Below are 21,185 nucleotides of genomic sequence, written 5' to 3' on the forward strand. Positions count from 1 at the left end.
GTGACACAAGTCTCTTAATATCCCAAAACGCCATGTTGTGTCGTAAGCCTTCTCGATATCGAGAAACACTGAGAGGAAGTATTGTTTGTGGACAAAAGCGTCTCGGATCTGTGCCTCGATACGCACCAGATGGTCGGTGGTGGATCTACCCTCCAGAAACCCACACTGAAATTGGTCAAGCAGATTGTGTGTTTCAAGGAAATGTAAAAGTCGGCGGTTTATCATTTTTTCAAAAAGTTTACAAACGCAGCTGGTTAGTGCAATAGGCCTATAACTTGAAACTGAGGAAGGGTCCTTGCCCTGTTTCAAAATAGGGATAACAATAGACTCTTTCCAGGAAGCAGGGATGGTGCCTGAAAGCCAGATAACATTGTATAGAGAGAGTAAAGTTTTTCGCGTTTCGAGCGGCAAGTTTTTCAACATTTCATATGTGACACGGTCGTAGCCTGGAGCGGAATTATTGCAAGAGTTTAGTGATGTTTGTAGCTCAGCTAAGTTGAAAGGTTGGTTGTATTCCTCGTAATTTGTGCACTTGGATTCTAGTTTCTGCTTTTCTATCTTTGCTTTGTGTCTTTGGAAAGCTTCAGTGTAGTGTGACGAGCTGGACACCTGCTCGTAGTGTGCACCGAGGAAGTTCGCTTGATCTTCCAGGCTATCACCCTGTGTGTTTACGAGTGGGAGTGAGTGTACTTGTCTTCCTGCTACCCTACGAACCATGTTCCAGACTTTGGCCTCTTGTGTATATGAATTTATCCCTGATAAAAACTTGTGCCAGCTTTCTCTTCTGGCCTGCCGACGCGTTCTCCTGCCTCGAGATTTTATTTTCTTGAAGCTCTCAAGGTTTTCCGCCGTCGGCGAGTTTCGCAGCAACCTCCATGCCCTGTTCTGTTCCTTTCGCGCATTCTGACACTCAGTATTCCACCACGGGACATGTCGTTTGCCGGGCAGTCCAGATGTTTGTGGAATGCACTTGGCTGCTGCGTCAGTAAGAAAGGCCGTGAAGTACTGAACGGCTTCATCTATGCCTAATCCGCATATGTCAGTCCAATTTAAGTGAGTAAGCTTTTGAAATTGTTCCCAGTCGGCTTTGTTTACCAGCCACTTGGGAACATGTGGAGGACATTCATATATTATTGGCGTACTCAAAACTAAAGGAAAATGGTCACTTCCGTATGGATTTTTTATGACTTTCCACTGAAGCAATGATACAAGTGAAGGAAATGCGATACTCAGGTCTATGGAAGAGTAAGTTTTGTTGGCAAGGTTATAGTATGTTGCCTCTTTCTTATTCAACAGACAAGCACCTGATGAAATTAGGAATTGTTCAATGAGACGACCTCGTGCATCACAGCGAGAGTCACCCCACAGACCAATATGTGCATTCAGGTCCCCAAGGACCAGATAAGGTTCAGGTAGTTCGTCCATTAAAGACTGGAATTGGAGTTTTTCAAGACGGTGGTGCGGAGGTATGTACAAAGAGCTGACAGTGACAAGTTTGTTTAGAATAACTGCTCGAACAGCCACCGCCTCGAGGGAAGTTTTAAGGGGTAATTGTGTGCTTGCTATCCCTTGACTAACTATAACCGCTACACCACCGGATGGTGGCATGGCGTCATCTCTATCTTTTCGGAAGATTACGTACTTACATAAAAAGTTTGTGTTTGTTCGTTTTAAGTGTGTCTCTTGTACACACAGCACTCTTGGATTGTATTCATGGAGGAGTTCTTGTAAGTCATCAAGGTTTCGAAGAAGGCCCCGGATGTTCCACTGTAATATTTCTGTCTGCATACTAAAAGAAGAGATGCTGCTGTGTGTACAGAGAGTGTCCTGTGTTAAAGTGAGCTTGTTATTTTAGGTGGCAGGACAGTCGTCCGGCCCCGTTATTGGTTTTTATTTTTCTTGGCGCGCTCCTAGGAGGCGCACCGCTCTTTTGGTACCAAGGGTACCGTTGTATCCATTGCCTCATCAGAGGCACTGGATGCCCGCACATGCGAGCTGGTGGTTCGGATTTTAGGCCTCGCCTGGTGAGATGAGGCCTTGAGACCAGAGGACCCTGGAGTCTCCGGCCTCGATTTGCTTGAAGGCGGAGCAGACTGAACTACTGCCGCCTTGGGGGCAGGCGCCACAGCCGACGGCTCGCTCTGCGCTGGCCGAAGGGGTGGCGAGGGCTGGTGCGGCGCTGCCCCCTGGCGCGCCGCATCAGCATATGTTGCGCCGTAAAATGGCGACACTCTTCGTCTTGCTTCTTTGAATGTGATGTTTTCTTTGACTTTAAGAGTAATTATTTCTTTTTCTTTCTTCCAGTTAGGACACGAACGCGAATTCGCGGCGTGTTCCCCATCACAATTCACGCAGTGAGGCGTAGTAACACAGTTATCAGATGTGTGACCGTGGCTACCACATCTTGCACAAGTTTCCTGACCGCGGCAGTTCTGCGAGCCATGACCAAATCGTTGACATTTATAACACCGCCTTGGATTGGGAATGTAGGGGCGGACAGAAAGTTTGATGTAGCCTGTGTCGATAGATGAAGGCAGTGTGCTAGATGCAAAAGTGAGTATTAAATGTTTGGTAGGTATTTCTTTGTTGTCGCGTCTGATGACGATTCGTTTCACATCCGTGACATTTTGCTCTTTCCACCCTTCAAGCAGTTCCTGTTCAGACATTTCAAGAAGGTCTGTTTCTGAAACAACTCCGCGTGAGGTGTTCATTGATCTATGAGGTGAGACAGATACTGGGATATTACCAAATGCTTTGAGACTGCCAAGTTTTTCGTAGTGGTGTTTTTCTGTCAGCTCAAGGAGAAGGTCTCCGCTAGCCATCTTTGTAACCTTGTATCCTGGGCGAAAAAGCTCAGTCAGAGATTTAGCAACGAGAAATGGAGATATGGCTCTGGCTTGTTTTGTTGGCTTTTCGCTGTGCACTACATGAAATTTCGGATAACATTGTCTGGGTTGGTTGAAAATTAATATTTCATCGGTGCGTCCCCTCTTAAGCGGAAGACGATCTAGGAGATGGGGAAATGCAGGTGTTCCCATAGTAGTGTACTTTTTTTTCGGCAGCAATGGCGACCACCCACCATGGAGTCCAACCAGGGGACGCTGAAGCACTTAATAGCATAAGGCTGCAGACGCCAGCCGTACATTGCCACTATAACCAAATATAAGTACTCAAGGTTGAGTAATTACACAAGGTTAACCCTTGCCGCCAGGAAAAATCGGAAGTGAATGGAAGAGAGAAGAAGACAGGACCGATTTAAAGATGAGAAAAGACTAAGATGTAGGAAGAGAGAGATAGGAAAAGGCGACTGCCGATTTCCCCTGGGTGGGTCAGCCCAGGGGTGCCGTCTACGTGAAGCCGGGGCCAAAGGGGTGTGTTGCCTCTGCCGGGGGGCCTTAAAGGTCCAATCACCCAGCGTCGGCTCAACCCCCAGGATCCCCTTTTCCCCGGACACGGCAAAGCCACGCACGGCTAGGCGTGGGAGGGAGTAGAAACTCCCCCGTTAGCTCGGGTCCGTGGTGTCGCTACACACCAAACGCCTACTTGCGCAGGCGCCCCTGCGGGGGGAATAGGAAAGGAAAAAAACACCGAAAATCAGATTGACGAGTCTGTTCGGTAAACGGCGCATGACTATGTGGCATCAGAAACGAGCACTATGCTTTTAAAAAGTTTTACTGCATCTACGTTTTCTTTGAAGGGTGTCTTTTTTTTTTTTGCAGTTATGCTCGCGCGAGGCCGCCTATGCCCACATAAGAATGTACTGGCGACGGTAGCTATAGATGGAGCCCAGACACGTAATTCCACCAGATGAAAATGGGCGCAGCAACAATAAAATGCATGTATACGAAGAAACTGCTGCTTTGGCACGAACTGTTCCACCATCAAAGCGAAACGCTTTGAAATGCGAGCGGTAACACGGCCGCGCCGCACCGCGTTTCCTCCGGTGTAGCAGACGACGCGCAGAGTGCGGAGCAAAGCATGCCTACAGCGCCCCTAGCGGTCGCGACACGCTATGCGGCCGCGCCGGATAGTGGGCGCCTATGGGAAGCTGTGAAACTGAATTGTTCTAAAAACGTTGGCAACAACTAACAACGCAAGCGGCTGGCCGCTGGCGTGTTGCATGGTGTGTTGTTATAGTGCTAAGTGTACTTGTGCTGTTCGTTCGAAGCCGCGCAATGTTGCACCTGGACTGCCGTAAAAGGCTACTGCTATTAAAGAAAAAAGTGATCTTGATTCAAAAGCAGCAAAGGGAACAAAGACGCAGGTGGTGGGTGAGGCCTTCATGAACAAAGCGTCACTCCGAGAGTTTTTTACGACGGTAAGTAGCATTTCTTTTTATTCGGTGGTCATAAAAGCATGTCATCTAGTGATAACAGTGTTATATTTTTATGCAATGAAGTGATGATATTCTGAACACCTTTAATGTAGCGTGGAATTACATAGGTACGGGAAAAGGCAATTATGGCAACGTATTATGAACACTAAATTATTCTGGACCTTGTACTCTTCAAAAGCATGTGGTCTACTTCTCCTCAGAATACACCTTTCGTTAGTTTCATCGCTTTGAAAAATGCGCCGCAAACTTGATCACTTATCTCTTTCTCATAAACCCCCACTACCCATTTCTTCCTTGCCGACTTTTCCCTGCAACCAGCCACCATCTGTCGTTGCCGAAAGCAGCTCAATGAAGTAAAAGATATAATCTGCCGTTGTAAACACCACACCAAATGCTTCGTTCTGTGCACAGCGAGAAATTAAAACCAGCTGCCACCACACACCATAGCATGGACTAACATAAACACATTTCAAGACCCTGTCCATGATAACTTTCAATCCAGCACTAGTAATATATATTGTGTTTCTCATGCAGCATGTAAATAATTATCTTTATTTCTGGCATATTGTTCAGTTACATTTATTATTTAAAGGGGTTTGCTGTTATGAATAGTAAACTAAGGAATCCAAAATACATCAACCCATTTCATTCAAGCAGATGATTCAAAAGAGAAAAATAATATGGCTGAAAGTTATGTGGCCGGCGAGGCCTGTAGTACGACGGGGGTCGCAGATATGTGCAAGGTCACCGCAAGTGTGTAACTGTCAAGTGTTATGGGTCGTAGTTTTGCAAAAAGTGCATCATTATCCATAATGGCCACGGTACTGTTGCGGCTACAGAATGGCAACAGATGATGTGAGCATAAACTTGATGCCAAGCTTTGGCAACACACTTCTCCACAGTCAGTTACCCTCCCAAGGTAACAAGGGCTTGTGTGATGGGAATTATGTTCAGGTGTATACTTGTACTAAACACACCCTAAGTAATATCCTCAATATGAGGGCTTTTAGGTGTAAGTTTAATAAGGGAATTAAGGTTCAGCGCAAACAATTAGTATGTCTGGGAACTTTCACAACTTTTCGTTTTTTGAAGTTTGTCTCAGTGACCGCGAAACTTCAGTTGCATCAGAAAATTTTCTGAATTAGCTGAAAAGCATTTTTTCTCTCCCAGATGCAGCGAATGCGGCAAGGCGAAACCGAATACTTTCATAAGTATTATTGGATCCTGCCACATCAATTTGATTTCATTCTTAGGCTTCTGCAGAAAGACCTTGAAAGGAAGCATGCTGTGAGGGAGCCAATAAGCGCTGCTGAGCAACTGGCCATGACAGGTAATATGGTGATATGTGTGCTTTCGTTTTTCCCTGTGATTGTTTTTCTTTTCCTACAAATGTTATGTTGTTTTGCGCAATGCAATCCATACCCCCAACCATGTGTTGCAACATGCCTTTCCGAATTCCACCGCCAATTCTATTCAGGTGGCACCCACACATTAGAGCCATGTATATTTGTTAGTTTCTACATGCACCAGTGTTTTCAAGATGATGATGATGAGTAGTTTTTAGTGGCTCAAGGGCCAAGTGATGGCCAAAGAGCGCCATTTCAATTGATTACAGATATGAACAATGATATGGTGCGTGGCTGTAAAGGGGCCTAAAAATTTCTCGCTCTAACGCGGGTTAAAACATGAAAGTAATAAAAACATGACAGTGACGTGACAAATGTGTGGCGATAGCTGATGGCAAAATGTCATGATAATAAAACCATGATGAAGATGTAGTCACCGCAGCCACGACCAATCTATAGAGGTCGTGCTACGGATGACCTCGAAATATCGGGTGAAAGCTTTGCACATCTTTTGATGATGATGATGATGATGTTTAGAGTTTAATGGCGCAAGGCCGACTAAGGGCAAAGAGCGCCAAACAGAAGTGATTACATTAAAGTGACAAGGAAGTAAAAGAACATCTCAGTAAAAATAGACAAAATAAAACACAACGTAATGGAAGATGACTGGTCTAAAGGGCCAGGTTGTCAAGCATGATAAGAAATGAGATGTAAAAATTTCACGTCGGTAAGAAATTCTAAAACGCGTTTGACTGAAAACAGTGCTTCGTCTCCTATGAAGTGTGACGGGTGTGGTGGAATATGTCGCGTGTGTAGTTGTGGGAAGTATTTGCGTCGTGTTGTGTCAAGTGCCTTACATTGTATCAGGATGTGGATCACGGATAGGGCCTCTCCGCACCTGCTGCACAGAGGTCTTGGAGACCCAGTGAGAAGGTGCGAGTGCGTTGCATGAGTGTGCCCTATCCGTAATCTGGCCAAGGCGACTTCAGTGTATCTATTACGTGCGTCGGTGGTGTATGGTCCCAAATGTGGTTTTATTACGTGTAACTTGTTGTCTGTTTGTTCACTCCAGTGTGTTTGCCATGTTTTACGAAGTTGTTGTCTGATGTGTGGTTTCACGTCGGTGTAGGGTAATGTGGTTATGTCTACTGTATTTAGGAGTGTAGCAGCAGCAGCCATTCGATCCGCTGCTTCGTTCCCGGCTATACCACAGTGGCCAGGGACCCAACAAAGAACCAGTTCAAGGTTGCGTACATACACAGACATAACAGCTTTGACAATTAGATTGACAACATGGTTTTTCGAAGGCATTGTTGACGACAGTGCCCGCACAACACTGAGGGAGTCTGTATAGATAATGGATTGTGAGATGTCGCTTTGAAGTATATGATTAACAACAAGAAGAACACCATACGCCTCTGCGGTAAAGATACTAGTATGACTATTCAGCGTTTTAGTGACACTAAGGCCGGGTCCATGCGCAGCGCAGGACACAGAGGTGGCAGTTCTAGAGGCGTCCGTATAAAATTCAGCACATTGATACTTATGCTGCAGATGCAAGAAATGCTGCAGAATAGCACATGTGGGAGCTCGGTTTTTATCTATATGTGTAAAAGATGTGTCACATAAAACAGCGCGGAGATGCCATGGTGCTATAAAATCTGTTGGAGAACTTTGGATGGTGTCTAGAAAAGAGACAGAAAGCTCTGACGCTTCCTCTCTAGCTCTGTAGGAGAAAGACGCAGAGAACGATGGTCGGTTTAAAAGGAGTTCAGTCATGAACGTATCATAAAAGACTGATTTAAAAGGATGGTGAGGCATGGATGAAAGTTTAAAAGCATAAAGGAGATCTGTGTATGCTCGCTGACGTTGCAGGTTCCATTTGTTACACTCCACATAGAGGCTTTCGACCGGACTAGTCCGGAATGCACCACACGCCAGGCGGAGCCCCAGATGGAGTACCGGGTCCAGCATTTTGAGGGATGTTTTACTTGCTGACCCATAAACAACGCTACCATAGTCCAATCGCGAACCTATTAGGCTGGTAAAAACACGTAATAAAAGTTGTTTGTCAGCACCAAAAGAAATGTGCGAGAGAACCTTCATGATAGTCAGTGTTTTTAAGCATTTATGTTTTAGTTGTTTTATGTGTGGGATGAATGTCAGCTTTTCGTCAAAGATTATTCGTAAAAACTTGTGTTCCTTTTTGACGGGAATTGACACACCATTAAGATGAATGTCAGGATCCGGCCGGATACCACGCCTCTTAGAAAAAAGAACACAAGTGCACTTCCCCGGATTAAATTTAAACCCGTTCCTATCTGCCCAGCCAGCTAGCTTGCTAACACCAAGCTTTGCACATCTTTTAAAAACGTAAAAAGTGTATGCAGTTTAAAAAGCGGGTCCCTACCGATGAGCATCCCAGGGTGTAGAGGGAGCTGCTGTCGGTAGGGCAGTAAAAAGTGCTTTTTTCTTAGAGCATCTAGCTCATTGCACTGGACGAGAATGTGGAGAACCGTAAGGGGCTCTCGACATCTCTCACAATATGGTGGATCACCGTTAGACAGAAGAAATGAATGTGTAGAATGTGTGTGTCCTGTTCTAAGCCTTGTTAGTATTACTTCTGTGTGTCGTGATTTTGATAGTGGCGGCCAATAACCTAGTTGCGGCTTAATAGCATGGAGTTTATTATCTGTGTGTTTATCCCACATGCTCTGCCAATACCCCCTGAGCTTTCGTTTTATAAAAGGTTTTAGGTCAAGTGCAGGGACTGATGTAGATGCATTGGCAGTAGTGAGATTGGCGCAAGCAGCCAGATTGTCGGCCAAAACGTTCCCTTGTATTTCACGGTGCCCTGGAACCCAGCAGACAACGACATGCTGTTTTGATGTGTAGAGTGTGCACAGAAGTGAGTAGAGTGACACCAGCACGGGGTTCTTGTGTTTTTTAGGAGTTTTCAGGGCTTTGACCACGCTTAGGGAGTCTGTGTATATTACCGCCTTTGTAATTTCATCTGTTTAATGTGTTTTACGACAGCCAGTATTGCGTAAGCTTCTCCTGTGAAGATGCTTGCATTAGGATGAAGAACGCCATACTCGGTAAAGGATTGGCCTACCGCTGCATATGACACAGAAGTGTTTGACTTTGACGCATCAGTAAAGAATTCAGGGCTTGTGTATTTATGTTGTAGTTCTAAAAAGTATGTATGTATGTGTGCAGGTGGTGCGTGCTTTGTGACATCAACAAAAGAAACATCACAGTCTATAAGCTGCCACTGCCACGGTGGCAGATATGTTGCAGGAGCCATCAAACTGGGTTCAAAAAGAGGCACACCTGTTTTTTCGGCCAGGCTCCTTACAAGCAGCGCATAGGGCTGCCTAAACTATTATTATTACGTTAAGTTTTATTGGCGCAAGGGCATCTAAGGCCAAAGAGCGCCAGTACAAGTGTTCTTTCAATTCGGTTATTAGTTTAAAAATTAAAACAAATGATTAAAACATGATTAAATATTAAAACAAATATCTACGAACCATTTAAAATGCAGTATATTTAAAAGAATGTCACTTTGTTTAAAAAGGAATGTCACTTTGCTAAAACCTTCATTTTGTTGGCTGAAATCTGTGCTAATAAATTAGTCTGCAAGGCCCAAGACCCTCGCAGCTGAAGTCCTTGCCTGAGCAAGAACTGCGAAGGCTAAGACATACTTTTTATGCACCAGGCAGTACCTCACACTTGAGGCGCAGCTGGTGCCTAGGATGGAATGATATTATTGTTAAAAATTGCACTTTCGCAAGATAATGAAGAAGTCTCTTAAGGTCAACCACTGCATCAAGTGATAAAAACAACGCTGGATGAAGTGGGACATGATGTCGATAGAGCTCCCTGAAATGGGTCAGTCGTGCTTGGTGAAGAACAGGACATTGTATGAGAACATGCACAACAGTTAGACTCTCTCCACAGTGTATACATGTAGGTGGATCAGTGCCTGTCAAAAGGTGTTTATGTGTGGCATAAGTGTGGCCTATTCTGAGCCGTGTTAGAGTGACTTCAGCGAAACTGTTGAGTTTTTGGGGGATAACTTTTCTCAGCTGGGGTTTTACTAGGTGGAGTTTGTTGTCGACTTCTCTGTCCCATTCAGCTTGCCAGTGGTTGCGTAGACCTCTACGTACAACAGGTTTTAGATCTACACCCGGAACAGAGGTTATATCTATGGTTTGCCGACCAGCGGCTTCTCGTGCATTCTTGTCCACTATTTCATTGCCCGCAATTCCAGAATGACCTGGAACCCAGCAAATAACAATAGAAAGTTTTAGGTTGTAGGCTGCATAGATTTCGTTAAGGAGCTTATTAAAAGTAGGGTTCTTGCTGTACTTGCCACAAGACAGGGCCCTGACAACACTTAATGAATCTGTGTACACTATAGACTTTTGTATCTTGTGTTGTTTAATATGTTGTATAATGAGCAGGATACCATAGGCTTCCGCTGTGAAAATGCTGGTATGTGTATGCATGGTTCTGGTGTCCGAGAGCTTTTGTCCATAGGCTGCACAAGATACAGATGTTTGAGATTTTGAGCCATCAGAGAAGAACGCGGTTGAACGATATTTGTGTTCAAGGGCTAAGAAATGTTGCTCAATGAGTGCACTTGGACAGTTTTCCTTCATGATGTCTTTGAAAGACCAGTCACAAGTGACTGGACTTTGCTGCCAGGGAGGGATGTGTTCGACAAGGTCACTTTCCTCCAAGTCATTGAAAACAATTGCAAGTTGTTTTAATGCAGGTCGTATTGCCAATGGAAACGGTGGGGCGATAGAAGGACGGTTTAGGTATAACTGGGTAGTAGACACATCGTTCATAAGTGTTTTACATGGGTGCTGCTTCAATAGGGCTGCCTAAACGAAGGACGGTTCTCGAACAAGCCAGAACAAGACAAATCATTAATTGTGAAATGGGAGGGATGTTTCTTGTCTGCCTTCACCTTCAAAAAGTACAGAAAGGACAAGGAACATCTTTGTAGGTGGAGCGACCATTCATTCGAATCCACGTACAGGCTCTCCACAGGGCTGGTGCGGAAAGCACCCGTAGAGAGGCGAATGCCTAGATGGTGGACAGGGTCGAGAATTTTCAAGGCTGATGGTGTTGCCGACTGATAGATTATAGCACCGTAATCTGGGCGTGTGCGTACGAGGCTTTTATATAAGTTAATTAAAAATTTCCTCACTACCCTATGTAGTGTGTGACAACACTTTCAAAATGTTCATTGTTTTTAAGCACCTGTCCCTTAAATACTTGATGTGTGGGGTGAAGGTTAGTTTAGTGTCTAATATGAGACCAAGAAACTTGTGCAAGGTCCTCACTGACATAGGTTGACCATGCAGGTCGGTGTTTTCAAGATGTTTACTGTATACTCTTACTGGCGAAAAAATACATTTGTATTGCAGATACCTTTCATCTGGAGACCAGCTGCCACCACACACCATAGCATGGACTAACATAAACACATTTCAAGACCCTGTCCATGATAACTTTCAATCCAGCACTAGTAATATATATTGTGTTTCTCATGCAACATGTAAATAATTATGTTTATTTCTGGCATATTGTTCAGTTACAATGTTATTTAAAGGAGTTTGCTGTTATGAATAGTAAACTAAGGAATCCAAAATACATCAACACATTTCATTCCAGCCGATGATTCAAAAGAGAAAAATAATATGGCTGAAAGTTATGTGGCCGGCGAAGCCTGTAGTACGACGGGGGTTGCAGATATGTGCAAGGTCACCGCGAGTGTGTAACTGTCAAGTGTTATGGGTCGTAGTTTTGCAAAAAGTGCATCATTATCCATATTGGCCACGGTACTGTTGCGGCTACAGAATGGCAACAGATGATGTGAGCGTAAACTTGATGCCAAGCTTTGGCAACACACTTCTCCACAGTGAGTTACCCTACCAAGGCAACAAGGGCTTGTGTGAAATTTGTCTCAGTGACCACGAAACTTCAGTTGCATCAGAAAATTTTCTGCATTAGCTGGAAAGCATTTTTTTCTCCCCCAGATGCAGCGAAAGCGGCAAGGCGACACCTAATACATTCATAAGTATTATTGTATCTTGCCACATCAATTTGATTTCATTCTTAGGCTTCTGCAGAAAGACTTTGAAAGGAAGCATGCTGTGAGGGAGCCAATAAGCCCTGCTGAGCGACTGGCCATGACACTCAGGTAATATGGTGATATGTGTACTTTCATTTTTCCCTATGATTGTTTTTCTTTTCCTACAAATGTTATGTTGTTTTGGGCAATGCAATCCATACCCCCAACCATGTGTTGCAACATGCCTTTCCGAATTCCACCGCCAATTCTAATCAGGTGGCACCCACACATTAGAGCCATGTATATTTGTTAGTTTCTACATGCACCAGTGTTTTCAAGATGTTTACTGTATACTCTTACTGGCGAAAAATACATTTGTATTGCAGATACCTTTCATCTGGAGACCTTATCCAGGATATTGCACTTGCTTTCAGAGTTGGCATATTTACGGCGCGCATGGCTCTGAAGGTAACATGTCATGCTCTTTGGATAAGGCTTCAGCCGCTGTACATGCCCGAGAGTATACCTTCTGGCACATTATTTACAGGTAGTGCTTAGCAATTCTGCACAGTGTACATCAGGCTTTAGGTTAGGTTTGGTTAATTTGGTTTTTTATGGCGCAAAAGCAGCTAAGGCTATGCTGCGCCAGACACAAGACTTTCAGGAATGGACACTAAAAAGATGAGATTTTAAAGCTTATTCAACAGGTTACATTCTTTCAGAAAGTTTAGCAAGTCAGGCAGAGGTACTAGAGGGTCATCTCTTAGGAACAAAGCAGGGTGTAAAGGTACATGTTGTTTGTATAGCTTGCTGAAATGTTTTTGTCTCTGTGTTTCAATGGTAGGACATGTGATTAGGATGTGCATAAGTGTTAACGCTTCTTGGCACTTTTCACACGTTGGTTGTTCTTCCTTTGCGAGTAAGAAGTTGTGTGTCAAGTGTGTGTGTCCAATGCGAAGTCGGCATAATACAACTTCAATAAACCGTTGCTGGTGACGGCTGGTCTTCCATTCCCCGAGTGTGGGTTTCACCAGGTGGAGCTTATTGTTCCTGCAGATGTCCCATTGCTTTTGGTATTTTGCTAGTAGGGCCAGGCGAATTGTTCTCTGGATATCTTTAAGGGAAATTTTTACTTTTGTTACTGTATTATGGGCTGCCTGGGAAGCATACTTATCTGCTTTTTCGTTTCCGGGTATCCCAACATGACTTGGGACCCAGCAGAAACGGATGCAGGTTGCCTGGCTGTTTAAGTATACCATGTTTAGAATGTCGCCTATTATAGGCTCACATTCGGATTTTATATGTAGTGCTTTTAGTGTGCTTAGTGAGTCGGTGTATATGATTGCTTTCTTGTATTTTTCAGCGATAATTTTCCGAACTGCTTCACTCAAGGCATATTGATTAATTTGTGGGGTTTAACGTCCCAAAACCACCATATGATTATGAGAGACGCCGTAGTGGAGGGCTCCGGAAATTTCGACCACCTGGGGTTCTTTAACGTGCACCCAAATCTGAGCACACGGTTCACTCAAGGCATAAGCTTCAGCTGAAAAAATAGAAAAACTACGAGGTACTTTCACAGAAATTGCGCTTTTCGTCGTCACAATCCCAATACCCACGTGGTCCTTCGTTTTTGAGCCATCTGTGTAAAATTCTTCGTAATCCCTATATTCGTGCTGAAGTGTATAAAATTTTTGGATTATGTGTTTTGGTGGGGTGCTTTTTTTGTTGAAACGGCTTAGTGAAAATTCGCATAGCTGTGACAGGTCAAACCATGGCGGCAGTCTTGGTGGTTTAATAGCGACATCTAGTGATCCATCAGGGATGGTATAAAAGCGGCAGTATTTCTCGAAACGTAGGACAAGTGGTTTGATTAGGTTCGGTTTGTTGAGGTAGTGTGAGCGCGAGTCACATTTTGCAGAAATTTCATAGCATATGTGTTCAGGTGACGACCTTATTCTTAAAACATATGACAAGGTTAGTAATGCTCTTCGATCACATAGAGGGGGCTCATTGCATTCTACGTATAGACTTTGCACAGGTGATGTTCTGTAAGCACCACTTGACAGACGGAGACCGAGGTTGTGTATAGGGTCAAGACGGCGGATGTATGAATTTCGCGCCGAGTCGTAGACTATGCATCCGTAGTCTAAAATGCTGCGTACAAGAGATCGGTAAATACGTATAAGGCAGAGTCGATCGGAACCCCAGTGTTTATGGGAGAGTACTTTGAGCACATTGAGTGCTCTGTTTGGCTTAGTTTTCAGTGCATTTATGTGGGGCAGAAAGTTTAGTTTTCGGTCGAATGTGATTCCTAGAAATTTGTGTTCTTGTTTTACCGGCATGTTGATGTTGTATAGTTTGAGCGCGGGTTCAGGGAACAATCCTCTCTTTTGCGTAAAGAGAACAGCTGTGGTTCTTTTGGGCTGAAAAGCGGAAACCATTTTGGTCGGCCCATTTCGTAAGCCGATTTATTGTAATTTCGAGTTGCCTTTCGCAGGATGATAGGCTGGAGGCTCGGTATGCAATTTGCAGATCAACAACATAGATGGAGTGCATGACTGTACGGGGTATAGCCCTGTTGATGGAGTTCATTTTCACTATAAACAGGGTGGTACTCAAAACGCAGCCCTGTGGTACACCATTTTCTTGGACAAATATTCGTGACAGTACCGTACCCAAACGTACTTGAAAAGTTCTATTCGATAAAAAATCGTGTAAGCAGTTCAGCATTCTTCCGCGAATCCCTAAGTTAGCTAGATCTCTGAGAATTCCGTATCTCCAAGTTGCGTCATATGCTTTTTCTAAGTCAAAGAAGACCGAGAGACAGAACTGTTTGTGTAGAAATGCTTGTCGTATTTCTTGTTCCAGCCTAACAATGTGATCAGTGGTGGAACAGCCCTTTTTGTATCCGCACTGGTGTGCGTCTATTAGGTGCTCCGATTCCAGAGTGAAGGTAAGTCTAATATTTATGATGCTTTCGTAAGTTTTTGCAAGGCAACTTGTTAATGCAATGGGTCTATAGCTACTTGGGGTTGTTGAGGGTTTACCAGGTTTTAGGAATGGTATGACTATGGCTTTTTTCCAATCTTTAGGCCTATTGCCAGAGTCCAATATTTTGTTGAAGAATTGGAGAAGTGCCTTCGCGGATGCTTGGGATAGGTGTGCCAAAATTGCGTAGTATATCTGGTCAGACCCTGTTGCCGTTTTTTTACCGGCAGAAAGTACCCTGTTCAATACGTGCAGCGTAAGCAGAAGGTTATAACTTTCATTTGAGGTACTGCTAGTAGGCAATCTTTGTTTTTCTGCATTTTCTTTATATTTCAGGAATGTATTGGTGTAATTTGCTGAGCATGATACCTTATAAAAGTGTTCTCCTAATAGGTTGGCATGGTTTTCTAGCGTTGATTGTGTGTCTGGACTTGTAAGCAGTGTATTGTGTAGGAGGAGTACTCTCCCTTGAACTTCCTCACCTGGTCCCAGATGTGTTTAGATGTGACTGAACTGTTAATTGATATGTATTTTTGCCATGAATCTTTTTCTGCCTGTCTTCGAATAAATCAGGCTCTGACTTATGCCTGTTTGAAGTTGATGAGGTTGGCGTAGGTGGGGTATCTTCGTAGAATTCCCCAGGCTTCATTTTGTAGTTTTTTGGCATCAGTACACTCGTCTGTCCACCAAGGGTTGAATTTCTTGCGTACGATGCCGGATGATTGCGGTATTGCTTTTTCTGCTGCTAAGATTAAAACTTTGACGAACTCTTCGTTTAATTCCTCAACAGAAAGCTGCGATGAGAAAACTTCATCGAGCTTAGCGTTTTCTGTGAAAACTGGCCAGTTCGCGAGCTGTAGTTTTCACCGGCGTGGCCTGCTTGTTAGAGTTGGGTAAGATGGTATGAGTTTTATGATGCCGGGTTGATGATCACTACCATAAGACGTGTTGACGACGTCCCATTTAAAATCATTAAAGATACACGATTAACACATGGCGAGATCTAAGCAACTAGAAGTGCGCGAGGTTGGTGAAAAGTAGGTAAAAGCACCGGAATTAAGAAGGCAGATGTCATTTGATAAAATGAAATCTTCCACGGCTTGCCCTCTTACGTCATTGTCGCTACCCCAAAGGGTTGAATGAGCATTGAAATCCCCAACTAAGATAAATGGTTTTGGCAACTGTTCCACTAGATTTTCTAGGTTATTGGTGGTGAAAAGGGTGTGAGGTGGGATATATAGTGAGCAGATGGTGATGATTTTGTATGATAGGATGGTGACGGCTACGGCCTCGAAAGATGTGTTTATTTGGACATCTCGCGTAGGGGTGCTGCACTGCACCACTATGGCTACTCCTCCTGAAAGACGGTTGCAATGTTCGCGGTCCTTTCGGGCAACTTTGAAGCCTTTTAGGAAATGGCTGTGTTTTGCACCAAGATTTGTCTCTTGGAGGCAAAAGGCTACTGGAGAGAATTTGTTAATAATGTCCTTTATGTCACCTAAGTTATGAATTAAACCTCTACAGTTCCAATGTACGATAAAAGTCATGGCAGAATAAAGTAAAGTAAATATACTACTGGGGACTGATCAGTATAAAAGATGATAGGTGACAATATTAAGAAATAGAAATAGAGAGAAATACGATAACCATTACGGTTATCGCTTACTTATTGCGGTTACCGGGACTTTGTCCTTGTCCTGTTTGGTACCCTTGAGAAAGCGCTTGTCCTTCGGTGTCGATGCACCGGAGTTTTGTGGTCGGTCTCTATTGCCTTGTCTGAGACGCTGGAAGATCGAGAGTGAGGCGCTGAGAAACGGATCTCAGGCCTTGGCACTCTATTGAGTTTAGGGCCCAGGGAGACCGGAGTCTGCGGGCCCTTTGATGTGCATAGAGCAGCTGGCGCTGCTTCTTTTACGGGGGCGGTTTGAGTCACCATAGAACCACTGGGTGTGGTAGCGGTCGACTCCTGAGGCCTTTGTGATGCTGCCCCCGACTGCCTCACATCGGCGTAACTTCTGTGGAAAAGGTATGATAGCCGTGTTCGCGCTTCGCTGAATGATATTTTTTCTTTGACGGTCAGAGCGATCACTTCTTTTTCTTTTTTCCAAGATGGGCATGACCGGGAATACGCTGGGTGTTCCCCGTCACAGTTAACACAGTGGGGTGAGGATGAGCAGTTTTCTGATTTGTGGTCGCTTGCGCTGCATTTTGCGCATGTTTCTTTGCCTCTGCAAGAGTGCGAGGCGTGTCCGAATCTCTGACATTTGAAACAGCGTCTGGGGTTGGGAATGTAGGGTCTGACATTTATTTTTAAGTACCCAGCCTTAAGAGAGGTGGGCATTTCACATGTTCCAAAGGTTAGTATTACGTGTTTGGTGGGCACTTCCTGATTATTGCGACGGATTACAATTCTTTGGACTTTGATGACGTTTTGGTCTTGGAAACCTTCGAGGAGCTCTTCGTCACTAAGGCCTAAGAAGTCTTCCTCGGAGATTACTCCCCTGCTGGTGTTTAGAGAGCGATGGACCGAAACGGTGACAGCTGTTTCTCCTATGCTGGTTAGTTGGGATAGCTTCGGCACTTGGTCTTTTTCGGTTAGCTCCAAAAGGAGGTCACCGCTTGACATTTTGGATGCTTTGTATGTGGGTCCTATTTTTTCTTTTAGGCACTTGGCCACCAAAAATGGGGATAATTTTCTTAGAGGTGTGCTGTCACTGTGGATAATGTGGTACTTCGCAAAAGTAACTTTAGTTTCTTTCAAGACGTGATAACTTCCTTCGGTGCGGCCTCTCTTGCGAGACCGATCAAGGTCGGCGGATGCTTGTAAAGCCATACAAGTATGAATGTGTTCGGTAACAGCGGCGACCACCCACCATGGAGCCCAACAAGGGGACGCGGTTGGACTTGTTGAAACAAGCCCTCCCGACGCCAGTCGTACGCTGTCACTATAACCCAATGTATTTATCCAAGGTGGGATACCTACACAAGGTTAACCCTTGCCGCCAGGAAAAATCGGAAGTAAATGGAAGAGAGTAGAAGACAGGATAGATAAAAAGTGAGAGATAAAGACGAAGATGTAGGGAGAGAGAGATAGGAAAAGGCGACTGCCGATTTCCCCAGGGTGGGTCAGCCCAGGGGTGCCGTCTACGTGAAGCCGGGGCCAAAGGGGTGTGTTGCCTCTGCCGGGGGGCCTTAAAGGTCCAATCACCCAGCGTCGGCTCAACCCCCAGGATCCCCTTTTCCCCGGACACGGCAAAGCCACGCACGGCTAGGCGTGGGAGGGAGTAGAAACTCCCCCGTTAGCTCGGGTCCGTGGTGTCGCTACACACCAAACGCCTGCTTGCACAGGCGCCCCTGCGGGGAGAGCCCAACAAGGGGACGCTACAAGGTAGAACACTTGAAGGCGCCAGTCATACATCGCCGCTATAACCAGATATAACTACTCAAGGTTGAGTAATTACACAAGGTTAACCCTTGCCGCCAAGAAAAATCGGAAGTAAATGGAAGAGAGAAGAAGACAGGACCGATTTAAAGACGATAAAAGACTAAGATGTAGGAAGAGAGAGATAGGAAAAGGCGACTGCCGATTTCCCCTGGGTGGGTCAGCCCAGGGGTGCCGTCTACGTGAAGCCGGGGCCAAAGGGGTGTGTTGCCTCTGCCGGGGGGCCTTCGAGGTCCAATCACCCAGCATTAGCTCAACTCCCAGGATCCCCTTTTCCCCGGACACGGCAAAGCCACGCACGGCTAGGCGTGGGGGGGAGCCGAAACTCCCCCGTTAGCTTAGACGACGCACTTGATCGGCTCCATAACGCCAAGTACTTTTCGTCAATGGACCTCAAGACTGGCTATTGGCAAATCGAAGTCGACGAAAGAGACCGAGAGAAGACGGCGTTTATAACACCGGACGGCCTCTTCGAGTTTAAGGTGATGCCCTTCGGCCTTTGCTCAGCGTCTGCAACTTTTCAACGCGTTATGGATACAGTACTGGCAGGATTGAAGTGGCAGACTTGCCTTGTTTACTTGGACGACGTCGTCGTGTTTTCCTCGAGTTTCGACGAGCATCTTCGGCGCCTTGAAGCTGTACTTCAAGCCATCAAGACTTCCGGACTCACACTGAAGCCAGAAAAGTGCAGATTTGCGTATGAGGAGCTCTTGTTTCTGGGGCACGTTATCAGCAAGTCTGGAGTTCGTCCCGATCGACGGAAAACAGCCGCCATCGCCGACTTCCCGCCGCCCACTGCAAGAAAGCCGTGCGCCGATTTCTGGGCCTGTGTGCCTATTATAGGCGGTTCGTGAAAAACTTCGCCCGCATCGCCGATGCTCTCACTAACCTTACCAAGGCCGACGTGGAGTTCAAGTGGGAAACGCCGCAGGAACACGCTTTCCAGGAGCTTAAACATCGCCTCCAGACGCCTCCGTTACTTGCCCATTTCCACGAATTCGCCGAGACAGAAATGCATGCTGACGCAAGCAGCGTAGGTCTTGGCGCTGTTCTTGTGCAGAGGGCTGACGGACTTGAAAGGGTTATTAGTTACGCCAGCCGATCGCTATCCAGAGCAGAAGCAAATTATTCCACAACAGAAAAGGAGTGCCTCGCCATCATCTGGGCTACGTCGAAATTTCGCCCCTACCTCTACGGCAGACCCTTTAAAGTTGTGAGCGACCACCACGCATTGTGTTGGCTAGCCACCTTGAAGGACACTTGGTCGCCTCGCACGATGGAGCCTGAGACTTCAAGAATATGACATTACTGTCATTTATAAGTCCGGCAAAAAAACACTCCGACGCCGACTGTCTCTCTCGTGCGCCTGTCGACCAACCGCTACCCGACGACCCGGATGACGACTACTTCGTGGGAACGAGAGCTACCGACGACTTCGCTGAACGACAGAGGGCCGACCCAGAACTTAAGGCCCTAATAGAATACCTCGAAGGCAGGACCGCCGAAGTCCCGAAGGTATTCAAGCGCGCACTTGCGTCGTTCTTTCTACGAAACGGTCTTCTACAAAAGAAAAACTTTTCACCGCTTCGAGCTAAGTACCTCCTTGTGGTGCCTTCAGCTCTGCGACCAGAACTCCTGCCGGCCCTGCACGACGATCCGACGGCAGGGCACCTCGGTGTTTCTCGCACGCTCGCGAGGATACAAGAAAAGTACTACTGGCCACGTCTTACCACCGACGTCACTCGTTATGTGAGAACATGCCGGGACTGTCAGCGACGCAAGACACCGCCGACAAGGCCAGCGGGACTTCTGCAGCCAATTGATCCACCTTGCCGACCTTTCCAGCAGATTGGTATGGACCTACTGGGGCCGTTCCCGACGTCGGCTTTCGGAAACAAGTGGATCGTGGTAGCTACCGACTACCTCACCCGCTACGCCGAGACAAAAGCCTTGCCAGAAGGCAGTGCATCCGAGGTAGCTAAGTTCTTCGTCGAAAATATCGTCCTACGTCACGGTGCCCCGGAGGTCCTTATCACCGACAGAGGAACGGCATTCACTGCCAACTTAACTCAAGCGATCTTGGCATACAGCCAAACAAACCACCGCCGCACAACAGCGTACCACCCACAGACCAACGGCTTCACCGAGCGGCTTAACAAGACGATCGCCGACATGCTGTCAATGTACGTCGATGTCGAACACAAGACGTGGGACGCCATTCTTCCGTACGTGACCTTCGCATACAACACGGCGGTGCAGGAGACGACGCAGATATCTCCATACAAATTGGTCTACGGAAGCAGCCCGGCAATGACGCTCGATGCCATGTTACCCAACGTCACCGACGAAGAAAACCTCGATGTGAGCGAGTACCTTCAACGCGCCGAAGAAGCCCGACAACTTGCGCGTCTCCGTATCAAGAATCAACAGACGACCGACAGCCACCGTTACAACCTTCGACAACGCTTCGTGGAATACCAGCCCGGTGAACGTGTTTGGGTGTGGACGCCGATACGCCGACGTGGACTAAGTGAAAAGCTTCTGCGACGGTACTTCGGACCGTACAGGGTGGTTCGACGTCTCGGCCCACTTGATTACGAGGTTGTCCCCGACGGCATCACGAACTCTCAACGACGCCGATCGCGACCTGAAGTCGTCCATGTCGCGCGCCTCAAGCCGTTTCATGCGCGTTAACCAGTTTTTTTATTATTGTTGTATTGTAATTTATTCATTGTACTTTCTTGCATTATTATTGTACTCTCATCTTTAGTTAAAGCATCGAGACGATGCCTTTTTTCAGAGGGGGCAATACCACGTTCTATTTCCCAAGTTTTTGTTATCGTCCCAAAACACCACACGATTCTCAGCGCAAATCGCGCCTGCAGTTTTCTAGAAGGTTCCGGACTGTAGTAGATCATTTCGATAAGATCACACCCACTGTGCGAACGGTACAGATTGCTCTGGAACCTACACCACCGCCAG

Source organism: Rhipicephalus microplus, chromosome 3 (assembly GCF_043290135.1).
Source record: "Rhipicephalus microplus isolate Deutch F79 chromosome 3, USDA_Rmic, whole genome shotgun sequence".
Taxonomy (NCBI): Eukaryota; Metazoa; Arthropoda; class Arachnida; order Ixodida; family Ixodidae; genus Rhipicephalus; species Rhipicephalus microplus.